General features: G+C 46.6%; 1 non-coding gene across 1 annotated transcript; it reads right to left on the bottom strand.

The window, feature by feature from the left end:
- Positions 1 to 16,784: 16,784 nt before the first annotated feature.
- On the bottom strand, positions 16,785 to 16,856 carry TRNAP-UGG (transfer RNA proline (anticodon UGG)). Its single transcript has one exon. It is a non-coding gene; the product is annotated as a tRNA-Pro (tRNA).
- Between the last annotated feature and the right edge of the window lie 8,253 nt (positions 16,857 to 25,109).

The following is a 25,109-nucleotide window of genomic DNA, read 5'->3' as shown; positions in this document are numbered from 1 at the left end:
ATTGGTATACTGAAGCCACACACACACACTCGTCTACTGACCTGCATTACCAGCCAAGTGGTTGTAGAACTTTCCTGCTAACCTATTTTTCAGTTATCTATAATAATACTGTGACAAGCCAGTTTATTTAGATTTTCAAGACTATAGAGAGATCCATTTTCCTAAAGTCTTTTAATCTTATTTGTTGAAGTATCCACCTTGCAAGTCCCCATAAACAAATTTGTAATGCGGCATAAAGCAGTTTTATCTGGCCACCAACTAATAGCACAATACACTATCCCTCCATGTGCCAAGCATTATCCATTTTGCCAAAACTAGTCTCACCGCATAACCAATGTATACACAATATAACTTTTAACTCTTACCGATTGTAAAAAAAAAAAATTAAATAATGTACAATGCATATAAAACATGGATGCACACTAGCGCGCACACAAGTAAACACACACACTCCAACTTCAACTGGACATGCTGGTTAAGAGCTCCTAGGCCAAGATCATCAGGATTGTTACCTAACAACATAGAAGCAGGATATGGATTAGTTAGTGGGGTCCTTTATTTAATATTTAGTTTTTCCCAATGCCAGAGACAGGAAGACTTTCTTTTTAGAGAAGTACCTCTACTAATTTCTGACCATGACAAGGATGTGCCCCCACAACAGTTCACTAATGCATGTACTGGTACATATTTACTGCTAGATGAAGAGGTATCAAGTACAAGGAAGTATGCCAAACATCTGACCTTGAGCGAAAATGAAGCTTGTGACAAAACAGTAATGAACCCAATGTGCTGCTCCATATGTCCCTTAACTTCTACAATCTCACAAATAGCAAACTGCTGTGGGAATGGCAGGGGCTGGTGGCTTGATTGTGAGTTTTTCCATTATGGACTCTATGACAAATTCAGTGTTAAATAAATAGGGCAGTCTCAAATAGCAATTTGTAAACAACTGCAAACAGTAAAGATCCGGATAAACCAAAAGGGGCCAAAAATCTGGGTGACCATGAAGATTAAAAGAGTAAAGAATTCACGTTAATGGGCTTAGTTGAAAAAGTTACTAAACCTTTATGAGAAATTGTGTGAAAAGACCATTCGCAAGAAAGAAAGTGCTACAACTGACAGACAAGGCAGTTTTAGACAAGCTAACCCTGGAAAATCAGGACTGGTGTTAAATGAACTCTTGTGTGGAGATCCTTATCACATGTTTACATGGCGAAGGACCACTTGAGTAAACACATGAGAAATATTAAAAAGAAATAGAGGAATATAAGATTGAAATGGTTTGAACATTTGTACATGCAACAAAGAGGAATTGACTTCAAAGGCACTTATGGAGTCAGCGGATCTGAGTAATTCATGCATGTTAATTTAACACTTTCGCGTCCTGATGATGGTATCGACGTAATAAAACCAAAATATGCAGAGACTGTGATGACGGTAATGCCATCATCAATTATTAAATTTTAAAAAATTCCATTTATTGTCCGAATATTATGGGACTGGTTTTAAAATGTGCGACATGATATTGGGAACAACTGGATACCAAAATGAATGACGTATCACGAAAGTGAGGTGAGAAAGACCTGATTCGCTCACTGGCCGCCAGAGGGCCAGGACGTGCTCGTTTGACCTGCCAGTTGTCGCCTGGTGCTGAGTGGAGGCGGGTGTGGATTGTGGTGTGGTGCGCCCGCTGGCCGGAGGGCCCGGCTGGTGGTATGGTGGTTGGTGGTGTCCCGCGTACGGCGGGTGGACACGGCGTGCCTTGACTTCTCAGGGGATGTGGACTGGGCGATTGTGGAAGTTGCTGTCGTCGATGTGCTTCAAGCGGATGTCCAGGATTTGATAGGGCTGGAAAAGCTTTCCCCTACGCGAGTGGCGATGACCTTCTGCAGGAGCTCGCTGTACAAGGAGTTTGTGGCGCGTTGGGCCGGCCACTCGGTTCCAGTCACCGACACGGCTGTCTGTGGCCGTTTCGGATCCCTGGGGGGCCGTGCAGTACGTGAGTGTGCATGGTGTACCGGTGACGTTCTCTGAGGATGAGCTGCGGGTTGTGTTTGGAAAGTATGGAGAGGTGCAGTTTCATCGTTTCAACCATCTGCGTACAGGTCGGCTGAGCGGGCTGCGTACGGGCATTCGTACGCTAGGTATGAAGATTACGTCACCGGTACCGTCTCGTCTTCTGTATCGTGGGTTCTCGCTCAGAGTATTTTATCAGCGACAGACTCGCACTTGTTTCCGGTGTGGTGCTGAGGGCCATGTGGCAGCGAGCTGTGATGCTCCTCGGGCTGAGGCTCCCTCCGTTTTCTTGGAGGGTGACTTCCCCCCTTTGGAGACGCGGGGGGCTTCCTCATCGCCTTCTCGCCCTGGCGAGGTGCCTGGGGTGGTTCCTGCGGCGGGTTCAGCAAGTGCTCCCTCTGTCCCTGTTTGGTCGGGACATAGTACGTCTGCTTCCCCGGTGTGCTCTGTGGGAACGGGAGCTCCTACCTCGGGGGTTCCTCGTTCGGTGGTGGCGGAGGTGCATCCGCGGCCGGAGGCTTCTGTGCGGTCCTCGGCTGCTGCTGTTGGAGTGGTGCCTGCTTCCCCTGCTGAAGATTGTCTGCTGCCCGGGGATGCTGGGGTGGTGGGGTGTGTGTCCTCCTCCCTGCCCTCTGACTCTGCGTCGACTCCCTCGTCGTCTACGAAGGTCGCCTTGTCCAGTGGTTCGTCGGCTGCGATTGCCTCGGCGTCCGTGGTGGATGCCCCCTGTGAGCTGGAGTGTGCTCTCCCGCTTTCTGGGCCTGCTCCTTCTGCTCCGGTCTCCGGGCGTGGTGGTAAGCTGTGGCCCCATGCTGTGGAGGTGCTGCTGTGTGTGTCCGTGCTGCTTCGGCTTTGGGCCCGCCCGCGTCGGGTTCTTCTGGAGCACCCGTTGCTGGGGGTCGTTGTACCGACGATCAGCAGCCTCAAGTGAAGCGCCGTCGTTCGGCTCAGGATACATCGCCTCGTCGGTTGTGGGCGGAGGGCGGTGTTGCGATGGAGGTTGCGGGCGAGGACATCGAGGAGGTTTCTTCTGTGGTGCCTCCAGTGACGGCAGCTGCGCCTCCTGATGGTGGCACCTCTGGGTGGGTGGCTCATCGCGGTGACCGGGACCTGGTGGTCGTGTTGTCTAAGAGTACTTGTCGGGGGTCTTCGGCCCTTGTTCCGGTTGGTGGGGGCTCTGCGGATCCGGCAGAGGGCTCGTCCGTGGGGCTGGGTACGGCGACTGGCAGTGTTCACTGTGATCGCCCTGGGGTCCAGGATGAAGTGCGGCCTGTGTGTCGCGACGGGTTGGGGGTGTCCTGAGGTTGTCTCGATGGCGCCCACTGTAGTTTGTGCGTCCTTGAATGTTCGGGGTTTGAATGCTCTTGGGGTCCATGTGGGCCTGTTGGATGTTTTGCAGGAGCAACGTGTGGATGTGGCTCTCATACAGGAGCATAATGTGCATGATGTGTCTGTGTTGCAGTGTCTAAGCTTGCATTATCATGTGGTGCTCAACTCGCTGAGGACGCCTTTCGGGGGGACCCTTATGTTATTCTCTCGTAAGGCCTCCTTCTCCGTGCTTCACACGTAGTTGGACGAGGATGGGCGGGTGTTGTTTGTGCAGGTGGAGTTTTTGGGGGTCGTGATTCCGTTCTTGACGGTGTACGCCCCCTCGGGTGCAGCGCGTCGTCGGGAGAGGGAGGAGTTTTTTCGGATGGGGCTTCTTCCTTTCTTGCGCCATGATACGCGGGGCATGATTTTTGGAGGGGACTTCAATTGTGTGACGAGTGCACAGGATTGTTGTAGCGCTCGTCCGCAGAATGTCTCGGGTGCGCTGCTGGAGGTGGTGCGTTCATGTGGTTTCCGAGACGCTGCTGTGCTCTTTGGTGGAGGGTTGTCGTTTACTTTTGCTGCACGTGGGGTGCGTTCGCGCATCGATAGGGTGTATGTCAATGGTGGGGAATGTACGGTGTATGATTTTCGCACTGTCCCGGTTGCATTCTCCGATCACAGTTTGGTGCTGGTCCGGGTTGGGGTACCCAGTCAGGTGCGGGGTGGTGGAAGCTAAACTGTGGGTTGTTGCGTTCTCCGCGTGTTTGTCGTCAGTTTCGGTGTTGGTGGGTTGGGATTCGAGCCCGGCGTTGTGAGTTTCTGTCTGTCTTGGAGTGGTGTAAAGTGCAGTGTCGTTTGTTTTTTTGCGTGGTTGCTAAGCGCGAGGCTGCTGGGCGCTTTGGGTTGCTGCGGTTGTTGCAGGCGCAGCTGTCGAGGTTGTATGTAAGGTACGATGCTGGTGTTGATTGTTTTGATAAGATTGTGGACTGCAAGGCGCGTATATGCGGGTTGCGGAGTGAGTGGGCGGAGGGTGCTCGTGTAAGTGAGAGGGTAGACGGGGAACGGATTTCTCCATTTTTTTTAAGTAAGGTACGGGCCGCGCGGGACTCTATTCTTTTTACGGCCTTGCAACGGCCAGATGGGACGGTTGTTTCGGACACTGGTGGGGTGTTGCACTATGTTCGGCAGGAGTTGGCTGCGCTGTATGCGGAGGTGGCTGGGGATGCCGCACTTGCAGAGGATTTCTTGGGTCGGTGCCTTCCTGGGTTGTCAGTTGCGGAGTGTGCTGGTCTGATGAAAGAGGTCTCCTTGGCGGAGCTGCTTGTGGTGGTGCGGTCGTTTCGTTCCAGGAAGGTGCCGGGTTCGGATGGTCTTCCTATTGAGTTCTATGTCGCCTTTTGGGATGTGTTGGGGGATGTTCTGCTGGAGGTGGTCCAGTCTTGTCTTCGGGAGTGTGTTCTGCCTATGTCTCAGTGCGTTGGGATTGTGCGGCTTCTCCCGAAGTCGGGCGATCTACGGTTATTCTCAAACTGGCGGCCCATTACTTTGTTGAATGTCGGCTACAAGATCCTGTCTAAGGTCTTGGCTGGTCGGTGTCGCAGTGTTGTTGCGTCTGTTGTCTCTGTGGAGCAGTTTTGTGGTGTTCCGGGTCGTTCCTTGTTGCATTGCAATGCATTGTTTCGAGATGTGCTCTTGTACGTGTCCGACTCTCGCTTGTCGGCAGCGATGCTTTGTCTGGATTGGTCGAAGGCTTTCGACCGTGTGTCACTCGATTTTGTGTTTCGTGTGTTGGGGAGGCTGGGATTTCCGCCCTTGTTTGTTCGTTGGGTGCGCATGTTGTACGCTCAATGTTGTAGTCGGGTCTGTGTAAATGGGTTTTTGAGTGATTCTTTCCCTGTGCGTCGCTCGGTGCGGCAGGGTTGTCCTCTTTCGATGCTCCTGTATATCGTCTTTCAGGAGCCGTTTTTTCGGGCGATCAAGGGATGCCCGTTGATCGTCCCCCCCCCGTTTGCCGTCGGGTCTTCGGTTGCCTATCTGCGGTTATGCAGATGATACCGTCCTGTTCCTGGCCTCGGAGGGGTCGGTTGGGGCGGTCCAGGTTGTGGTTGAGAGGTTTGAGTTGGCCACTGGGGCGCAGGTAAATCGTGCGAAATCCGGTCTTGTGGGTCTTGGTGGGTGGTCCTCTCGCCTTGTGTGGGTGGGGTCATGGTTTCCGGTTGTCACTTCTATGCGGGGTTTGGGGCTTACCTGGTTCGCTTCCTATGAGATGTCCTTGGCTTGCAATTGGGATATGGTTTCCCGGAGTGTCGGTGTTGCGATTGGGTTGCTGGCTGTGCGCCCGTTGACGCTTTATCAGTGGGCGTTGCTTGTGAATTGCAAAGTTTTGTCCCGGGTCTGGTTCGTGGCTCGGGTTTTCCCCCTGGATCGTAAGCTGGCTTTCGGGTTGGAACGCCAGGTTTATCGTTATGTGTGGTGTGGTCGTTACCACCCGGTTCGCCGGTCGACGTTGGTGTTGGCTGTGCGGGAGGGTGGGGTGGGCCTTCCTGATGTGTTCACGAGAGCTCGGGCGCTCTTTTGGGTCTCGTTGTGTCAGGGGTTTGAGTTGGGTGGGGGGCTCAATGGTTTGTGTATTTATTATTGCTCTGTTAGGTTTAGCTATTTGGTGGATTTTGGTGTTTGTCGGGAGGCGGCGGTCTGTACCCCCCCCCCCCCCCCCCCCCCGGTTTACTCTTGGGCGGTGGCGATTCTTCGGGAGGTATGCCGTTGTCCGGGGTTCCTTTCCTTGTCAGTCAAGGCGGTGTATCGGGTTTTGTTTCGTCGTGTTCCACCGCGGGTGGAGGGTTTGTTCCCGTGTTGGGATTGGGGGGATGTGTGGGCGGCGCTGGGGGCTCGGTTTCTGGCTCCGCAACAGCGGGAATTGTTGTTTCGGCTCTTGCATTTGTCGTTGGCGACTAATGCACGGTTGTGCATGCTGGGTTTGCGTGCCTCTGATGCGTGTGTGCACTGTGGTCTTCCTGAGACGCAGTTGCATGTCTTTTATTTTTGCGGGCGGTTGCAGGGTTTGCTTGATTGGTTTCGGGACGTGTTGGTTGGAGTTTGTGGACCTGAGTGTCGGGGTGACCTTTTGAGATTTTTGTTTTTGTCCTTTCCGCGGAGGTCGCGCCGTGTTCGTAATACGCTTTGTCTTCTTGTTGCTGACTTTGTGTATTGTGTGTGGGTGGGTCGGAGGGAGGGTTATGGGGTTGCTAGGCTTTTGGGGTTTTTGAGGGGTCGTTTGCGGTTCACGTGGTGGTGGGTGCAGCGTGCGTTTCCGAGCGAGTTCCGTGGTTGGTTCACGGGTGGGTATGTGCGTGGGGTTGCTTTTGGGTGAGTGGTCTTCTGTTTTCATCCTAGATCCCTGGCCCTCCGGTGGGCCTCCTCGGGGGGGTTGTGCTGGGTGTGTGTGTGGTTGCTCCTGTGGTTGTGTGTTCGGTTTGGTGTGTGGGGTTGTGTGTGTGTGTGGGTTTGCTTCTATGTTGGCTCCTGCGTGGGCCGTTGCTTGTGCCTTGAGTGAGTTGCATGCGGCTGTTTTGTTACTCATTTTGTTGGTTTGATTGCTGTTCTTCCTGGAAGTGTGTTTGTTTAGGGTACATGTATCTCTGTGTTTCATTGTTCGCCCCGGATTCTTTCTTGGGGTTGTCATATAGTAGTGCCTGGGCCTTGGCCATGGTTTGTTTTTATGTTCCTTATATGATTTGTGTGCGATGTGCTTATGCTTTGTGTTATTTCTGTACTTGTGTGCATTGTGTATTTATATGTGTGTCTGGTTTATTCTTTATATGTTAGTTGTGTCTTTCCATGTCCGTATGCGTCCGTTTGTTGTGTGTCCGTTTCTATGTTTATTTGTATTCGGACTTGTGTCCCTGGAGTTTCTGGGGTCTTATTATGCAATGTTCTCTTCTATGCCTGTTTATGATTATGTTTTTGTTGTTATGTTCTGTTCTTAGGTTCATGTCATGTATATATTGTGCTATACTTTGTATATTTCTTTTATAAAAAAAAAAAAAACTAATAGCACAATACACTATCCTTCCATGTGCCAAGCATTATCCATTTTGCCAAAACTAGTCTCACCGCATAACCAATGTATACACAATATAACTTTTAACTCTTACCGATTGTAAAAAAAAAATAAATAAATAATGTACAATGCATATAAAACATGGATGCACACTAGCGCGCACACAAGTAAACACACACACTCCAACTTCAACTGGACATGCTGGTTAGGAGCTCCTAGGCCAAGATCATCAGGATTGTTACCTAACAACATAGAAGCAGGATATGGATTAGTTAGTGGGGTCCTTTATTTAATATTTAGTTTTTCCCAATGCCAGAGACAGGAAGACTTTCTGTTTAGAGAAGTACCTCTACTAATTTCTGACCATGACAAGGATGTGCCCCCACAACAGTTCACTAATGCATGTACTGGTACATATTTACTGCTAGATGAAGAGGTATCAAGTACAAGGAAGTATGCCAAACATCTGACCTTGAGCGAAAATGAAGCTTGTGACAAAACAGTAATGAACCCAATGTGCTGCTCCATATGTCCCTTAACTTCTACAATCTCACAAATAGCAAACTGCTGTGGGAATGGCAGGGGCTGGTGGCTTGATTGTGAGTTTTTCCATTATGGACTCTATGACAAATTCAGTGTTAAATAAATAGGGCAGTCTCAAATAGCAATTTGTAAACAACTGCAAACAGTAAAGATCCGGATAAACCAAAAGGGGCCAAAAATCTGGGTGACCATGAAGATTAAAAGAGTAAAGAATTCACGTTAATGGGCTTAGTTGAAAAAGTTACTAAACCTTTATGAGAAATTGTGTGAAAAGACCATTCGCAAGAAAGAAAGTGCTACAACTGACAGACAAGGCAGTTTTAGACAAGCTAACCCTGGAAAATCAGGACTGGTGTTAAATGAACTCTTGTGTGGAGATCCTTATCACATGTTTACATGGCGAAGGACCACTTGAGTAAACACATGAGAAATATTAAAAAGAAATAGAGGAATATAAGATTGAAATGGTTTGAACATTTGTACATGCAACAAAGAGGAATTGACTTCAAAGGCACTTATGGAGTCAGCGGATCTGAGTAATTCATGCATGTTAATTTAACACTTTCGCGTCCTGATGATGGTATCGACGTAATAAAACCAAAATATGCAGAGACTGTGATGACGGTAATGCCATCATCAATTATTAAATTTTAAAAAATTCCATTTATTGTCCGAATATTATGGGACTGGTTTTAAAATGTGCGACATGATATTGGGAACAACTGGATACCAAAATGAATGACGTATCACGAAAGTGAGGTGAGAAAGATGAAAAATATTTGAGTATGGTTTGTGCACTCAAGGCCAACGCTCGGCGTACTGCACAGATTAATAAATTTGTAAAAATTCCATTTGTTGTCCGAATATTATGTGACTGGTTTTATAATGAGTGCCATGATATTGTGAACAATTTGATACCAAAAGTAGTGCCAAATTCTATTTATGTATTTATACCAGTATATGTATGCAAGATGCTCCCTATACTGTAGTTACAAAAAGTACTATCTAAACAGGAGGATGGGATGCATGAACGGATGAAAGATGTGCTCTAGAATGCCAGAAACCTTTGAGATGATGCAGCCGAGACCTGTCCAGGAAACATAAGATTGATTATTGGAGAACTTTTTGAGAAAATGTAGAACAATAGTCAAAGGAAAAGAAAGACTTTTCTAGAGGAAGCCCCCTGAAGCTATCTTCCTGAGATTGCTTCACACTAAAAGATCATGTCAGGTATATATAGTTCTGTTGGCTACCAGGAACCAAAGTGAAAATTTGGCCTTCTCACAGAGGCACAGAGAGCAGGTGACAATCTACCATCCCACTAGAGGAATGCTTCATAAAGTCAGCCCAGCTTTATAGACAACTGGATGATTACAAAAGATGAAGCCTTGAAAGGCGCCAAAGAATTACCACAAACGAGTCACACAGAACAAAGGATTCACTCAAGCTTAAAACTCATTAGTACTAATTACTGCCACTAGATAACCTGGCCCCTGTTCCCAGCCAGCTCCCCACATCAGTTCTGTTTCTGATGTTGGTGTTTTCACACCAACTTGTAGCATTTCCAGTCATGCCAGCTCGTGGACTAGTCCTGAAGCTTCAAGCCATGTGCTGGCCTTCCTTGCACTTGATTGTCCTGAGTGGGTCATTTGCCTTGTTGTACTGTTTCTAATTTAGGTGTAGCATCATGCATGTTTTGATTGTGGCTTGTGTGGGCTTGGTCTTTGTGCATTCTGAGCTACAAGTACTCTAAGAGTATTCGACCCTGTGGTGCTACTAACACTGCCCTTGCACAGCCAGAGTTTCCTTTTCTGGTGTTTTTGGGGGTTCATCTCTGTGATGCCAGCACACCAGGGTGGGGGACCTCATTTTGGGCTGTTCGGGGGGGTCCTTTTCTCTGTTGGGCCCCCTCGGTTAGAGACATTCTTTGGATGTGTTAGGGTACAACTGGGGGGTTCATGCACTCTTTAACATGGTATGCCACAGGCATCATTTTTGCAGCACAGGTAGTGGGTGCTTGTTGTTTGTTTTCTTTGGTGAGGTACCCCAGTATCTGGGGTGCCCACTTGATTTTCCTTTGGGCCCTGGGAATCTCCTCTGGTTTCTGTCACGGTTCTTATGGAGAGGCCTGGCGAGCTGGTCTTGCTTTTGTGAATTTGAGAGACATTCAAAATTTTTCTCTGCTCTATGCATCTGGAGTTTCAGACTCATCTCTGTCACCATTTGTATGGTATACAGGAAGCAGGTTTGTTGGTCTCTCCTCTGTTTCTTTCTTTCTTTGCTGGAACAGCCTGAGGTAGCCTGTTGCTCCTGTTGCTACTAAGTACTGTATGTATGTATGTATGTATGTATGTATGTATGTATGTATGTGTTTTTGTAGCTTGTCTTCGGTTTTACTTCACTCTGTTCTCTTTTTTCTTAGTTGTTCATCAATTGACATCTTATGCCAAATACTGTCACCTCATATCATTTGGCTTTGGCGGAGTTACTATTGCTCGCATTCGGTGTCGACATCTACATGGTGCCATTCAGCAAGTTGTCTTGTGTGTTCTTCCACCTCTGGCCTGCTCATGCTCCTCCTGAGCCATCCTGATCTCTTGACTATGACATGGCTTTTCTTTTCTTGCTTTGATTAACGGTATATCTTTGGCTCGTGATGCCGAGCCAACGGCTCGACATCATCTTAAGATATACCGACGTAACGGTATATCTTAAGGCTGTTTTCTTATTGGTTCTTACTCTCCGGGTGGAAGAATAAGTTGAACCGGTGAGGTACAACCTATTGAAAGAGATGATTCCGCGAAACACTCTGGTTCGGACAGCAAGCAAGAGTTTTTGCTTGTTTTTCGTTTTTCCGCGAAAAACTCTGGTTCGGCCCAGCCTAAAACCAAGGCTGGGCCGGCCACCACGGGGCCAGGAGAATCACCTTACCCTGATAGGATTCAAACAGAGCCAGAACTTGGAGCAACAGCCAATCAGGGGAAAGAGGTACAGGAACCCCCACCATGACTAATTCTGCCGAAAATAGACCACTGCGAGGCCTCGCTGTCGGGGAACAGCGCCACGTACAATGGTAGATGCCGAGACCATGCAGATGCAAAGATGTCTACTTCCAGACACCCGTACCTCTAACAAAGCAAAAGGAAGAAGGCGGCATCAACTGTCCACTCCGAAGAATGAAGTGCAACAGGCTGTCTACCAGGATGGCAGCGGAGAGCTAAACCCCAAGAACTCTGCAGAAGAGCCACCCAAAGCGACCAACCCAAAGAGACACGGACTGAAGAGAGCCCCCCATCAGTCCGTGGGGGAGCCACGGACCCCTCCCCCCCATCCTCTCAGTTGAGACAATAAACCACAGGGAAGCAGTCTGAAGCAGCCCGAGCACTAAGCCTTGAGGAAGCTGTATCTGTTGCACCGCCTGCCACACTGCCACAAACTCCCACATTGTGCTGTGAGCCTGACTCAAGGTCAGCCCAAACATCCTTGGCTGGACTGGTGAGCACTTGTCACAAAGACCCAACTAAGAGACGAGGCATCCATGAACACATTGAGCATGGGAAGAGGAAGGCGCCATGGCACTGAACCCCAAAATCCAAATAGATCGAGAAAGCAGCGAAAGAGACCGCCGTGGAAATACCAAAACAGCCCCCGAAGCCAAACCCTGCCCAGCAGATACTCCAGCAGGGCAAAGTACAGGCACCTGCACAGCCATTCAAGCAACCAGGGGTCCCCCCTCAAAACAGCCAAAGGCAGGACTGCAACCAGAGCAAAGCCGCAGGAGGGAGAGGAATGGACACAGTTCGAGAACCTCACACAGAACCCCAGGACGGAACCAACTGGGACTTATGCCAAGTTACCAGGAACCAAAACCCAGTCAGCTGGACAAAAACCAGAACCCCAGCTGGCTAGCAGACAAGCAGACCGGCAGAGAGCCCACACCTACCAGTCATCGAGGCAGGCTGCCAGCCAGGAAGACACTGAACAATGTAACACACCCAATTAGTGTAAGAGGAACCGAACTTAAACAACACCAGAGCCAATAGAGGCGTAAACTGGGTCTAGTTGGAGGTAAACACCAAGGTGCTCTCAAACCTCCCCAGGGGAAAGCCAAGAGGAAGAAAACCTCCGAAAAGACGAATTCGATGAACCCAAGGACACCTGGAAACGAACATAGAGGGGAAGACCTACCTACCGCATTTGTCAGCAGATAAGACACACAATGTGTATTAATAATGTTTCGTTATTTGAATAAAATGAGCCCTGTGTTGAAAACAGCCATAATATGGACAGGATACCAAGTGCCGTAGGCTAAGGAGCCAGACGAGCAGACCGGGCAAGGTCACTAGGTACAAAAGCGGTGCCAATAATAAAATAAAAGAAACATGTCAATGACCACAGTCTGTAAACACAAGACTGAGGTAAGACTGTGGTACACTAGTACCACAGTCTTGTATACAAGACAAGACTGCACTGGGAATACAAGACTGGGAGACATGACCACCACTCACAATTCCTCAGGGGATTGAACTGGGTTGAAAAAGAAGGATGAATCAAAACGACTGGTACACCCATAATGGGACACAGGCAGAAGCAGAATACCCAAAGGAGTCACAGACATTAGAAAGAAGTTATCCAGTGGTAGCGTAGTAAGGAAAGGGAATGCAGGGGGCAGTGAAGTGGAGGCTGACACCCTACATAAGATCAAGCGTAGAGATGCAGGAGCTCAAGAAGCTCAGGAATGTGTACACCAGGAGAATGACTGGCAAGAGGTGGACCCAAGAGCTGAAACGCAACCCCCACAAGCACAGCTAGGTGAGTACAAAAAAGCAAGCACAAACTTACCAAAACCACAGATGACACACCAGCAGTAATGGGGAAAGCACACACCAGTTCACATACCTCCGGACCCCATGTCATAGCAAACAGAACCCACACCCGAGACATGTCACACAGAAATGAATAACCGAGTTAACGGTAAGAACAATGGTGCATCAGTGAAATGGAAAATGCCCAAAAAAGTGGGAAAGGAATGTTAAACTTTCAACCGCCCATTCTCCGTATTCAAAGAGTGGATGACAACAAACCCCAGCTGTAGAATGGTATGCCATGACCTGTGTGCCACCTTGACGGCCAGTCGCGGCAACCCAAAATATGACACTCAGAACCCAAGCATCACAATCTGTATAGCTAAACACTTGCCCAAAAATATAACCAACGAAACCACTGATCAGAGAGGAGGTAAGAGCAGGGATACCAAAATCACCTTAAAATAATGTGTGAACCACACAAAAAAGTAGTAATATAAGTGTGTTTTTTTTCGTACAAAACATCCAAGCAAAAGATGCATGTGTCCGACACGAGGGTCGGATGCAGGGAAGGGGATATGAAAACATCCCCTCTCCTGCAGCAACAACAGTTACCCACAGGACACAATGTCCCAAGCAGGGTCAAATGGAGTCCAAGAGCTCCAAGTGGACTTTCCCCCTGAGAACCGGGAACCCTCAACAAAGGCCCCGGGGCAGAGCCCTCATCCATGCTCACCACCCCTGAAGAAAAGGGGGAGTCCAGGAAAAAAGCTTCGAAAAAGGGAGTCTGCTGGGTGGACTCAGAAGCCGTGGCTGGAAAATCGGACTAACCACCTCTGTGCCCGAATCGGAAGGGGCAGCCCCCGAGGTCACATGAGCCATCACGAATTAAAGCCCCTCCCGATTCCCAAACCCACAGACGTTTAGGAGCCTGAAGCAGGGAAGGAGGACAGAACCAAGGTCGAAGTGGTCAACACTCCCCAAATCCTGGTTCCGAAACCCAAGCGGCGCAGCCCCGGGGCCTCCAACCAGGCAACCAACCTGGCCCGTGGCAAGAAGAATTGAGGATGCAACACAGCCACCGCCTGATCCCCAAGATCAACAGACAAGGAATGAATAATATGAAGTACAAGTGGGGAACAAGTTCAACAAAACTTCGGGTCGCAGGAGTCACCGACCAAACTGACAACATGACGGCAGTTTGTTTATCGCCCCTGAGGCAAGGGCGACTAACAACCTTCAACTTACCACAAAGCGAGAGAGAAGTCTGAAGACACATCCATGGTACTCCCAAGCAAACTGCAGTTTTCTAGGGCCCGTAAGGTACGCAAACCCTATGAGAAGCCCAGGCACTGGGTTAGCTAAACCGGTAGAACCGTATCAGGTAGTAGGCAAACTTTTACCTCAGTGTAGTTACAGGATGAGAGCTATGCTCGTTTTGTTCTGTCTACCCAGCACTCTTTGTCATACAATGCTTTGAAGCTACTGACGGTTTTGGCCTCTAACACCTTCTCACCTAACTAAATAAAAATAGAATAGACAGATTCTATTTACTACATTTACTCCAACTGATTTTTAGGTGAATCACTTTTAGGTGAATTAGGTGAAAACTGACCACCAGTAACAGCTATGACCACAGAGAAGGACCACAACACAACCTAGGCTGGCCTAATAAGAAGCTAAACAGACCTCCGTGAACAAAAACCGGAAGGGATCGGTTTCAACAGGCAGCAGTGGCTGCACTCTGAATTATAGTGTTAACTGCCATGATGTTTTTGTCATCCTCTTGCCTGGGTCTTTTGTCGATTGGTGGAGGGTTATATATCACCGCTACTTCCACTCATAATGTTCCCATCGTCATGGTGCATGTAATGTACAGTACCCCTAGCAGCCTGGGATAACCATCTCCTTGAACCTCCTATCCTTTCTCATCAAGGAGTGCGTGTGTGTGTCTGTATGTACTCACCTAGTCACCTAGTTGTACTCACCTAGTTATGCTTGCGGGGGTTGAGCTCTGGCTCTTTGGTCCCGCCTCTCAACTGTCAATCAACAGGTGAACAGGGTCCTGAGCCTATTGGGCTCTATCATATCTACACTTGAAACTGTGTATGGAGTCAGCCTCCACCACATCACTTCCTAATGCATTCCATTTGTCAACCACTCTGACACTAAAAAAGTTCTTTCTAATATCTCTGTGGTTCATTTGGGCACTCAGTTTCCACCTGTGTCCCCTAGTGCGAGTGCCCCTTGTGTTAAACAGCCTGTCTTTATCAACCCTGTCAATTCCCTTGAGGATCTTGAATGTGGTGATCATGTCCCCCCTAACTCTTCTGTCTTCCAACGAAGTGAGGTTTAATTCCCGTAGTCTCTCCTCGAACCTCATACCTCTCGTAGCTCATATGTGTGTGTGTGTGTGTGTGTGTGTGTGTGTGTACTCACCTAATTGTACTCACCTAGTAGTGCTTGCAGTGATTGAGCTCTGGCTCTTTGATCCCGCCTCACAACCCTCAATCAATTGAGGTACAGATTCCTAAGCCTACAGGGCTCTATCACATCTACATATGAATATATTTACACGAGTACTCACCTAATTGTACTCACCTAATTGTGCTTGTGGGGGTCGAGTTCTGGCTCTTTGGTAATGCCTCTCAACTGTCATTCAAACGATGTAAAAATTTCTGAGCCTATTGTGTCCTATCATATCTACAATTGAAACTGTGTATGGAGCCTCCATAAAATCACTGCCTAATGCAATCCATCTGTTAACTACTCTGACACTGAAAATGTTCTTTCTAACATTCCTGTGGCTCATTTGGGTACTCAGTTTCCACCTGTGACAGAAATTTGGGAACATAAAGTGATCTGATGTTCTCATCACTAAAATATAAGAAAAACAGTTAAATAATAAAATGAAAATATGAAAAATAAAATATACTATACTCACGAAATGAACAGTATGGTAAACATCACAGCTCAATTCCAATGCAATTCACTCAAAATAATTAAATCAAAATTAAAATAAATAAAAATCTATGAAAATTCAATTTAAATGCAATCAGAAACATTGAAATGGAATTGTAACATATTTTGCATAACATGTGTGTTGTTCTTACATGAAACGCATGGCGCTGTTTTTCAAGAAAAACATAGTTTTACCTGTCACAGGTGTGGCTTCCATACTTATTCCTACAAAATGAATGGTATGGTAAACAACACAGCTCAATTTCAACACACTGTCACACAAAATTATTCAATAAAAAATAAAATAAATCGAAATCTATGAAAATATAATTTATCAATGCAATCGGAAACATTGAAATGGAATTTGTGACATATTTAGTATAGCGTGCATGTTGTTATTATGTGCAACAGATGGCGCTGTTTCTCAAAAAATGCACGTTTTTACCTGTCAAAAGTTTACCTGTCATCTATATAGTAGATATATAAAAAGACGCACCTATTCGAGTGCAACGTTGTGTCAAAATTTCAAAGCAATCGGTGAAGAACTTTCGAAGATTACAGCGTGTGTTGCTCCTACCTCAAACAGATGGCACTGTTTAAAAAAAAAAATTGTTTCTTTCACAGGTGAGGCATGTATATAGTAGATATACAAAAAGACGCGCTTATTCGAATGCAACGTGGTGTCAAAATTTCAAAGCAATTAGTAAAGAGATTTTGAAGATTTCCCTCACATGAAAAACACATGAAAAATACAGTTTTTCAGAAAAAGCATGTTTTTTACCGTCACAGACGTAACCTCTATATAGTATGTATATAAAAACCTGCTCAGATGCGAATGGAACGTTGTGTGAAAATTTCAAAGCAATCGGTGAAGAACTTTCGGAGATTAGCGATTCTTAACAAACGAACATTTCCATTTATATAGATTAGTTAATTACATTTTAAATTATATGCATCATACTGGTTTGCTAATTAAAACTTTAAGTCTTATGATGTCTCCTATGTTTAATAGTGCGTTTCTTAATGTTGGCAAAATGTAAGCAATTAATTTACAGTATAATTAACTTGCTCTGGAAGGAAAATATTGAGGGCCTGTCCGGGAGTTGAACCCGGGACCTCCTGCACCCAAAGCAGGAATCATACCACTAGACCAACAGGCCGTGGATATTTGAGTTTTGTTATGTTATTTAAATCTCCTTTTTACAATGAAATATGCCTATTGAAAATTATTTGAGCCTGTCCGGGATTCGAACCTGGGTCACAAGAATTTAGAGCAAGCAATGTTTTTCACGAACAAAGTATAATTTTCAGCATGTAATCAACCAACTGGTAAACATCGCACACTTCCTCATAGTTTGTAGTGAATCTGCCAGACCGTATCCTCAATTTCATTACCAGTTCCTTCACTGTTTTCCTTCTTCTGATGTGGCTGTGCAGCAATTTAGGTTGAGTATTTTCCATGCTTGCTATCTCATTTTCGTATTGTCCTTCTGCCTCTCTCCTCACCCTGACGTATTCATTTCTTGCACTCTGGTATCTTTCTCGGCTCTCAAGTGTCCTGTTATTTCTACTGTTTCTCCGCACCCTTGTATGTTGTTGCCTTACCAGCGTACATCTCTAATTAAACCATGGGATTCTCATCTGCATTTCGCTTTTTTCCTCTCGGACCGGGACAAACTTGTCTGCTGCCTCCTTAAACTTCTTCGTGATGTAGTCCATCATATCTTGGGCCGTCATTCCCCTGAGCTTTCACAAGTTATATATGTTACGAATTTTCTTATCTCCTCCAAGTTTCCCTTTCGGAATACCAGCCTTTTGTTTTTAGGTCCCTTCCTTGAGTATATTAACCATTCTTCGACCAAATACTCAAACGTGATTACACTGTGATTGCTTATTGCGACTGGGGCCTCGAAACCGATTTCCCTTAAGTCGGAGTCGTTCAGAGTGAAGACTAGGTCGAGTCTCGCACATTATCGTTTCCTCTCATCCAAGTGGGTTCCCTGACATACTGCTTTAAAAGGTTTTGTCGCCACCTCAAATAGTTTAGCTCATCATGTTTCCTCACCTCCGTGTGGTTCCTTGTTCTCCCAGTCTATCCTTCCATGATTGATATTCCCCATGATGAGCAGAAGGGATCGGTTTCTACAGGCAGCAGTGGCTGCCCTCTGAATTATAGTGTTAACTGCCATGATGTTTCTGTCATCCTCTTGCCTGGGTTTTAGGTCGTTTGGTGGAGGGTTATATATCACCGCTACTTCTACTCATAATGTTCCCATCGTCATGGTGCATGTAATGTACAGTACCCCTAGCAGCCTGGGATAACCATCTTCTTGAACCTCCATTCCTTTATCATCAAGGAGTGTGTGTGTGTGTGTGTGTGTGTGTGTGTGTGTGTGTGTGTGTGTGTGTGTGTGTGAGTGTGTGTGTACTCACCTAATTGTACTCACCTAATTGTGCTTGTGGGGGTTGAGCTTTGGCTCTTTGGTCCCGCCTCTCAACTGTAAATCAACTGGTGTATAGATTCTTGAGCCTACTGGGCTCTATCATATCTACATATGAAACTGTGTATGGAGTCAGCCTCCACCACATCACTTCCTAGTGCATTCCATTTATTAACTACTCTGACACTGAAAAAATTCTTTCTAACGTCTCTGTGGCTCATCTGGGTACTACGTTTTCACCTGTGTCCCCTTGTTTGTGTCCCACCCGTGCTGAAGAGTTTGTCTTTGTCTACCCTGTCAATTCCCCTGAGAATTTTGTAGGTGGTTATCATGTCTCCCCTTACTCTTCTGTTTTCCATGGATGTGAGGTTCAGCTCCTTTAGCCTTTCCTCGTAGCTCAATCCTCTCAGTTCCGCGACGAGCCTGGTGGCATACCGCTGAATCTTCTCTAACTTTGTCTTGTGTTTAACTAGGTATGGACTCCAGGCTGGAGCTGCATACTCTAGGATTGGTCTTACATAAGTGGTATACAGGGTTCTGAAAGATTCCTTACACAAGTTTCTGAAGGCAGTTCTTATGTTGGCCAGTCTAGCATATGCCGCTGATGATATTCTTTTGACGTGGGCCTCTGGGGACAGGTTCGGTGTGATATCAACCCCAGATCCTTCTCTCTATTTGACTCTTGCAGGATTTTCCCTCCCAGATGATACCTTGCGTTCAGCCTCCTGCTCCCTTCGCCTAATTTCATCACCTTACACTTTCCTGAGTTGAAATTTAGCAGCCATTTTCTAGACCATTCCTCCAGTTTATCCAGGTCATCCTGTAGTCTCTGTCTATCTTCATCCGTCTTGATTCTTCTCATAATTTTTGCATCATCAGCAAACATTGAGAGGAATGAGTCTATACCCTCTGGAAGATCGTTCACATATATTAGAAACAGGATGGGTCCAAGTACTGAGCCCTGTGGGACTCCGCTGGTGACATCTCGCCACTCTGATGTCTCCCCCCTCACCGTTACTCGCTGTTTCCTGTTGCTTAAGTACTCCCTTATCCACTGGAGCACCTTCCCTTTTACTCCTGCCTGTTGCTCCAACTTTTTTAACAGCCTTTTATGGGGTACTGTGTCAAAGGCTTTTTGGCAATCCAGGAAAATGCAGTCGGCCCACCCTTCTTTCCTGCCTAATTTTTGTTGCCTGGTCATAAAATTCTATTAAACCTGTGAGGCACGATTTACCATCTCTGAACCCATGTTGGTGGTGCATTACAAAGTTATTTACCTCCAGATGCTCTACGAGGCTTTTCCTCACGATCTTCTCCATCACCTTGCATGGTATACAAGTTAAGGAAACTGGCCTTTAATTCAGGGCCTCTTGCCTGTCACCCTTTTTGTATATTGGGACCACGTTAGCTGTCTTCCAACTTTCTGGTAAGTCTCCTTTTTCCAGTGACCTGTTATACACCATACAGAGTGGCACACTTAGTGCTTCTGCACCTTCCTTTAGTATCCATGGTGAGATTCTATCATGCCCAACAGCCTTTGTCACATCCAGTTCTAGCAGACACCTTTGACCTCATCACTGGTGAGGTCAAATTCCTCCAAGGTTGCTTGGTTTGCCGCCTCCTCATTTAGCGCAGGGGATTCTCCTTGTTCTATTGTGAAGACCTCCTGGAATCTCTTGTTGAGTTCTTCACACACCTTGTCATTCTCTGTGTATCTGTTCTCCCCTTTCCACAGCTTCATCACTTGTTCCTTCACTGCTGTTTTCCTACTGATGTGGCTGTGGAGCAGCTTTGGTTGGGTCTTGGCTTTACTCGCGATGTCATTTTCAAACTGTCTCTCTGCTTCCCTCCTCACTCTGATGTACTCATTTCTGGCCCTCTGGTATCTCTCTCTGCTCTCTGGTGTTCTGTTATTTCTGTAGTTTCTCCATGTTCTTTTACTCAGTTGTTTCGCTACTTTACATTCCTGGTTGAACCATGGGTTTTTCTGTTGTTTTTCGTTTTTCTCCTTTTGGACGGGGATAAACCTGTCTGCAGCTTCCTGGCACTTTTGGGTGACAAAATCCATCATGACCTGCACATTCTTGTCTCTAAGTTCTGTTTCCCATGGAATTCCCCTGAGGAAGTTCCTCATCTCGTCATATTTTCCTCTTCGGTAATTCAGTCTTTTCCCCTCCGCTCCCATCCTTGGATAGGTTATCCCTACCTCCACCAAGTACTCAAATGCAGGCGATGAGTCACAATAACGTGGCTGTAGTATGTTGACCAGGTATGAAGTATGAAGTATGTTGTTGAAGTATGTTGACACTCCTCCACACTACACAACAAACTTCAACGCCTGATCTCCAACAGTCCTTGGGCCAAATACTCTCTCTCTGACTGTGTTACCAACCTTTCGTCCTACTCTCTTTCTAAGCACCAGCAAGAACTTCTTGGTCTTGGTCTGTCTTTTGCTACTTCCCCTGGCCCACGCTGTGGCATTGATCTCATTAGTTCCTTTGACAGGTTTGTCAATTCTAACTCTAGTACTCTTTCGGACCTGTCTGCCTTTAGAGGGGCCCTTATCCCCGTTCTTGACAGCTTGTTTTCTAAAAATAACCACCTTCCTCGTCGCTTCCAGCTTGCCCTTGCCTCACTAAAATCTAACAACTCTATTCTTATCCTTCCTTCCGACAAAGGCAATTCGGTGGTTGTCCTTGACCGTGAGGACTACCTCCGAAAAGCAGATGTCTTGCTCTCTGACTCTCGCACTTATGCTCCTCTGACTTCTAACCCTTTGGATCGCCTCAAAACTTCCTTTAACCGCAAACTAAGACAGCTCTCTAGTCTTTGCCCTCCTGACTTTGATCTCATTAAACGTTTCCGTGTCATCTGCCCTTCTCTTCCATATTTCTATGGTCTTCTTAAGACTCATAAACCTGGTGTTCCTCTTCGTCCTATCATTTCTTCACGGGGCTCTGTCTGCTATCCTCTTGCCTCCTGGCTCGCTAAAACCCTGACACCTTACCTTGGCACTTTTTCCCCTGCCCACCTTCGTCACTCTCAGGACTTCATAGAAAGACTGCGCCTGCAACCCTCTTGCAAGATGCTTAGTCTTGATGTCGACTCTGTTCACTAATGTTCCGCTCGATGACGTTCTCTCTTTCCTTAGACAGAAGGCGTCAGAGGGCCTCCTTCCTCTCCCACTTTCCACTGACGTTTTCCTCGATCTCATTAGACTCTGTGTTGAATCTAACTCTTTCTCTTTCAACGGTAAATATTACACTCAAACTTTCGGTGTCGCTATGGGTTCCCCTCTCTCCCCTGTTCTTACTAATTTCTACATGGAATACTTCGAAACTGTTCTTCTTCCTTCTATTGATACTCGTCCCTCTCTCTGGCTTCGCTATGTTGATGACATTTTTGCTTTATGGCCTCATGACCTTAATCTTTTCTAGCCTTTCCTCGCCTCTCTTAACAATCTGGCTCCTTCTATCCATTTCAAAGTTGAGTGGGAATCTAATTCCCTCCTTCCTTTTCTTGATGTTCATGTTCACAGCTCTGTGTCTGGGTTCTCTTTCTCTGTCTACCGTAAACCCATGCATAGTGGCATGTACATTCACTTCTTTTCCTACCATCCTCCTTCTGTTAAGAAAAGTGTCCTCGTCTCTCTCTTCCTCCGCGCTCTACGCATCAGCGACCCTCAGTTTCTTGATTCTGAAATTGCCTTTATCTACAAATCATTCTCTCGCCTTGGTTATCCTTTGCATTTCATCAACTGTGCCTACTCTCAAGCTAAACGAAATTTCTTTCATCCTAAACCTGCTTCCAACACTAGTAGCACTGTACTATGCCTTCCCTTCATATCTGAACTCAAAACTTTTACCAATACCTTTCGTCCTCTTGACATTAAACTCGCCTTTCGACAAACTAACACACTTCGTAGCAATCTAGTTCATACTGCTCCTCCTGCTTCTAATGCTGCTGGTGTCTGCTCTATTTCCTGTTCATCTTGTCCTCTCCAATACTTTGGCGAAACTGGCCGAACACTGAATGACAGACTTAAAGAACACTAGAGAAGTGTTAAGTCTGCAGACACTAACAATGCTCTCTTCTGCCATGTGAGGGATTCTAATCATCCCATTGATTGGTCTTCCTCCAAAATAATCTTTCCTGCCTCTACTCTACACAGACGCCGTCTTGTAGAATCGGCTCTTATACACAAAGTACCCAACATGAACTTGAGTCCTGGCTTTGTTGCTGTGGACTCTTCCCTTTCGCAGTATATACTCAAATGCTCTAATCTTTCTAACAAACGTGACTTAACATAAGCTTACCCCTTCCATTTATCTTTCTTTTTCTCTTTCCTTTTTTTTCTCTCTTCTCCCTTTTTCTGTGCATTGTCTTCTCCTACGCTCCCTTGCTATCCTCTTCTTATTCCCATTTCTTCCCCTTCGGTGGTTATAATAGGAGCTGCCTCGTTTGGGCCAATAGGCCTTCTGCAGTTCTCATTATTACTACTATCCCCTACACCTTACTTTCCTCCTCAGCTCTCTCTTGCCTATTTATTGCCTGTCCCTACCTGTCCTTTTCACAATTGACTTGAGAATGGTCCAGGACGGACCGAAACGTCGTCGTCCCTTCAACGTCTAGTGTGTGGTCTGGTCAACAAAAGTACTCAAAGGTCAGTACACTGTGGTCACTCATTCCTATGGCGGCTTCAACTTTGACTTCCCTTATTTCTGACTCATTCAGGGTGAATATCAAGTCGAGTCTAGCTGGTTCATCATTGCCTCTCATTCTTATGGGTTCCTAGACATGCTGGCTCAGAAAATTCCTTGTTGCCACTTCCAAGAGTTTAGCTCGCCACGTATCTGCACCATCATGTGGGCCCCCATTCTCCCAGTCTATCTTACCATGGTTGAAATCATCCATGATTAAGAGTCTTGAGCCATTCCTGCAGGCAACTGAAGCTGCTCTCTCTATTATATTAATGGTTGCCATGTTGTTCCTATCAAACTCCTGTCTAGGTCTTCTGTCATTTAGGGGAGGGTTGTAAATGACTGTCACTATTATCTTAGGTCCACCCATTGTTATAGTTCCTGTTATGTAATCTCTGAATCCGTCACAGCCCGGAATTTCCATCTCATCAAAACTCCAATCCTTCCTTATCAGCAGGGCCACTCCTCCACCTCCTCTCCCTTCCCTCTCTTTCCTTACTATATAGTAGTCCTTTGGAAACACAGCATCTGTTATGACTCCTGACAATTTTGTTTCCGTTAGTCCTATTACATCTGGGTTTTCTTCTTGCACCCTTTCTGCCAGTTCACTTGCTTTATTGGTAATCCCATCAATGTTTGAGTACATTACCTTGAAGCTCACTTTCTTATATCCAATTTCACCCTCACTCCCCACAGGTGTAGGAGGGTGTTCTATGGTCATTGCTACTTGGGTAGGCTCATCCTCCTGTGAGGTAGTTGCCAGGGGTTCAGGGGGAGGTGAAGTGGGGGGTGGAGGGCTTAGGTCTTCCTCAGGCCTGCTTGGGGCAGGAAGAAGTCCTGGGGCTGGGAAAGCAGGGGCTACTTGGGGTAAGGGGAGGGGGAGGATTTGGGTTTCATGATGGGCATTATGCAGGGGCAAAGAAGGGTTTGTGCTGGGGGGGTAGGGAGGGCCCTATTGGGTGGTGGGCTGGGGTGTTGCATTCCCCCCTGGGGTTCCTGGGTTGCTGGATTGGAGTTCCCCACTCCCCTCTGGGATTGCTGGGTTGGAGGCTGAGGTTCCTTGGCTCTCTTCCCTCTCCTTGCGCCTTTTCCTTGCATCTGCTGCCCTTACTATCTCGTCTCTGGTCATATCCCTCTGAACATATACCTCTTTGTAGTTCCTTGCATGCCTCAGTTTGCTCTTCCTTACTAGGATGTCGTCTTTGATGTCCTCGCTCTTGAATACTACCTTGATCAATCTCTTTTTGTCTCTGTTGTACTGGCCAATCCGGAAAAACTGTTCTATGTCTCGTTCAGCCCCTTCCATTCCTATCTCCTTTAATATCCCTGCCACTGCAGCTTTAAATTTAGTCGTCGTTTCCTCCCTTGTGGAGCCCTCTTGTTCCTTGACACCTACCACTACTACAGCTCTTTTCCTTTCCATTAGCTGGCTTGTGCACCTAGCTGCCTCCTGTGAGGTTACTGCTTTCATTACAACTTCTTTGACTGTGGACATTGCTCCTGGGCTCTTGAGCATTTCAGCAAAGGTTGGGCCAATTGTAGGGGTCCCTGCCATTGCTACATCTCCTGGCACCTGGGGGTTGGTCCCCTGGGCCAGAGTCTGATGAGGGCCTGTTTTTAGGCTTTTTATCTCCTCTTGCACTGCACTTAGATCTATCTGCAGCTTACATATAGTTTCCCTCAGGTCCTTCAATTCCCCACTGACTTCCTTCCATGCCTTAGCAATCATCTCCATGAATGACTCGTCCAGTCCCTCTCCTCCAGCTTCATTCTGTTGTCTTACCATCCAGCTTGACCTGTGAGTGTGTGTGTGTGTGTGTGTTGGGATCGAACTGTTGACAACCCAACACATTTAATTTAGGTTTATTCTGAATGTTTATCCTAATGCTTCGTTGTACTACAACGGGGTACATGAATCTGAACAGGTGTCAGCCTCAGCCGGACCTGTTGTCAGGTGCGACACACTTTGTGCCGAGGTCTGACAAAGGACAAGCAAATAAGATGGTATAAAACTTCATCATGGATATATTGTGATATATCTCTAATCACCTTATATACAATATTTTACATGTATATATATATATATATATATATATATATATATATATGTGTGCATTGTACACAAGTACAGTTAAATATATATATATAGAGAGAGAGATACTACGACCATGCTACGGTCGTCTCTTGTCCGATTTCTTCCCACTTATAAATCATCTACTTTCCTGCAATTTATACCGCTATCAGGAAAATCAGCGCGTTACCTCCACGCCGA

Source organism: Procambarus clarkii, chromosome 1, assembly GCF_040958095.1.
Source record: "Procambarus clarkii isolate CNS0578487 chromosome 1, FALCON_Pclarkii_2.0, whole genome shotgun sequence".
In the NCBI taxonomy this organism is placed as follows: Eukaryota; Metazoa; Arthropoda; class Malacostraca; order Decapoda; family Cambaridae; genus Procambarus; species Procambarus clarkii.
Note: the sequence above shows the minus strand (reverse complement) of the source record. Positions and strands in the feature narration are given on the sequence as shown.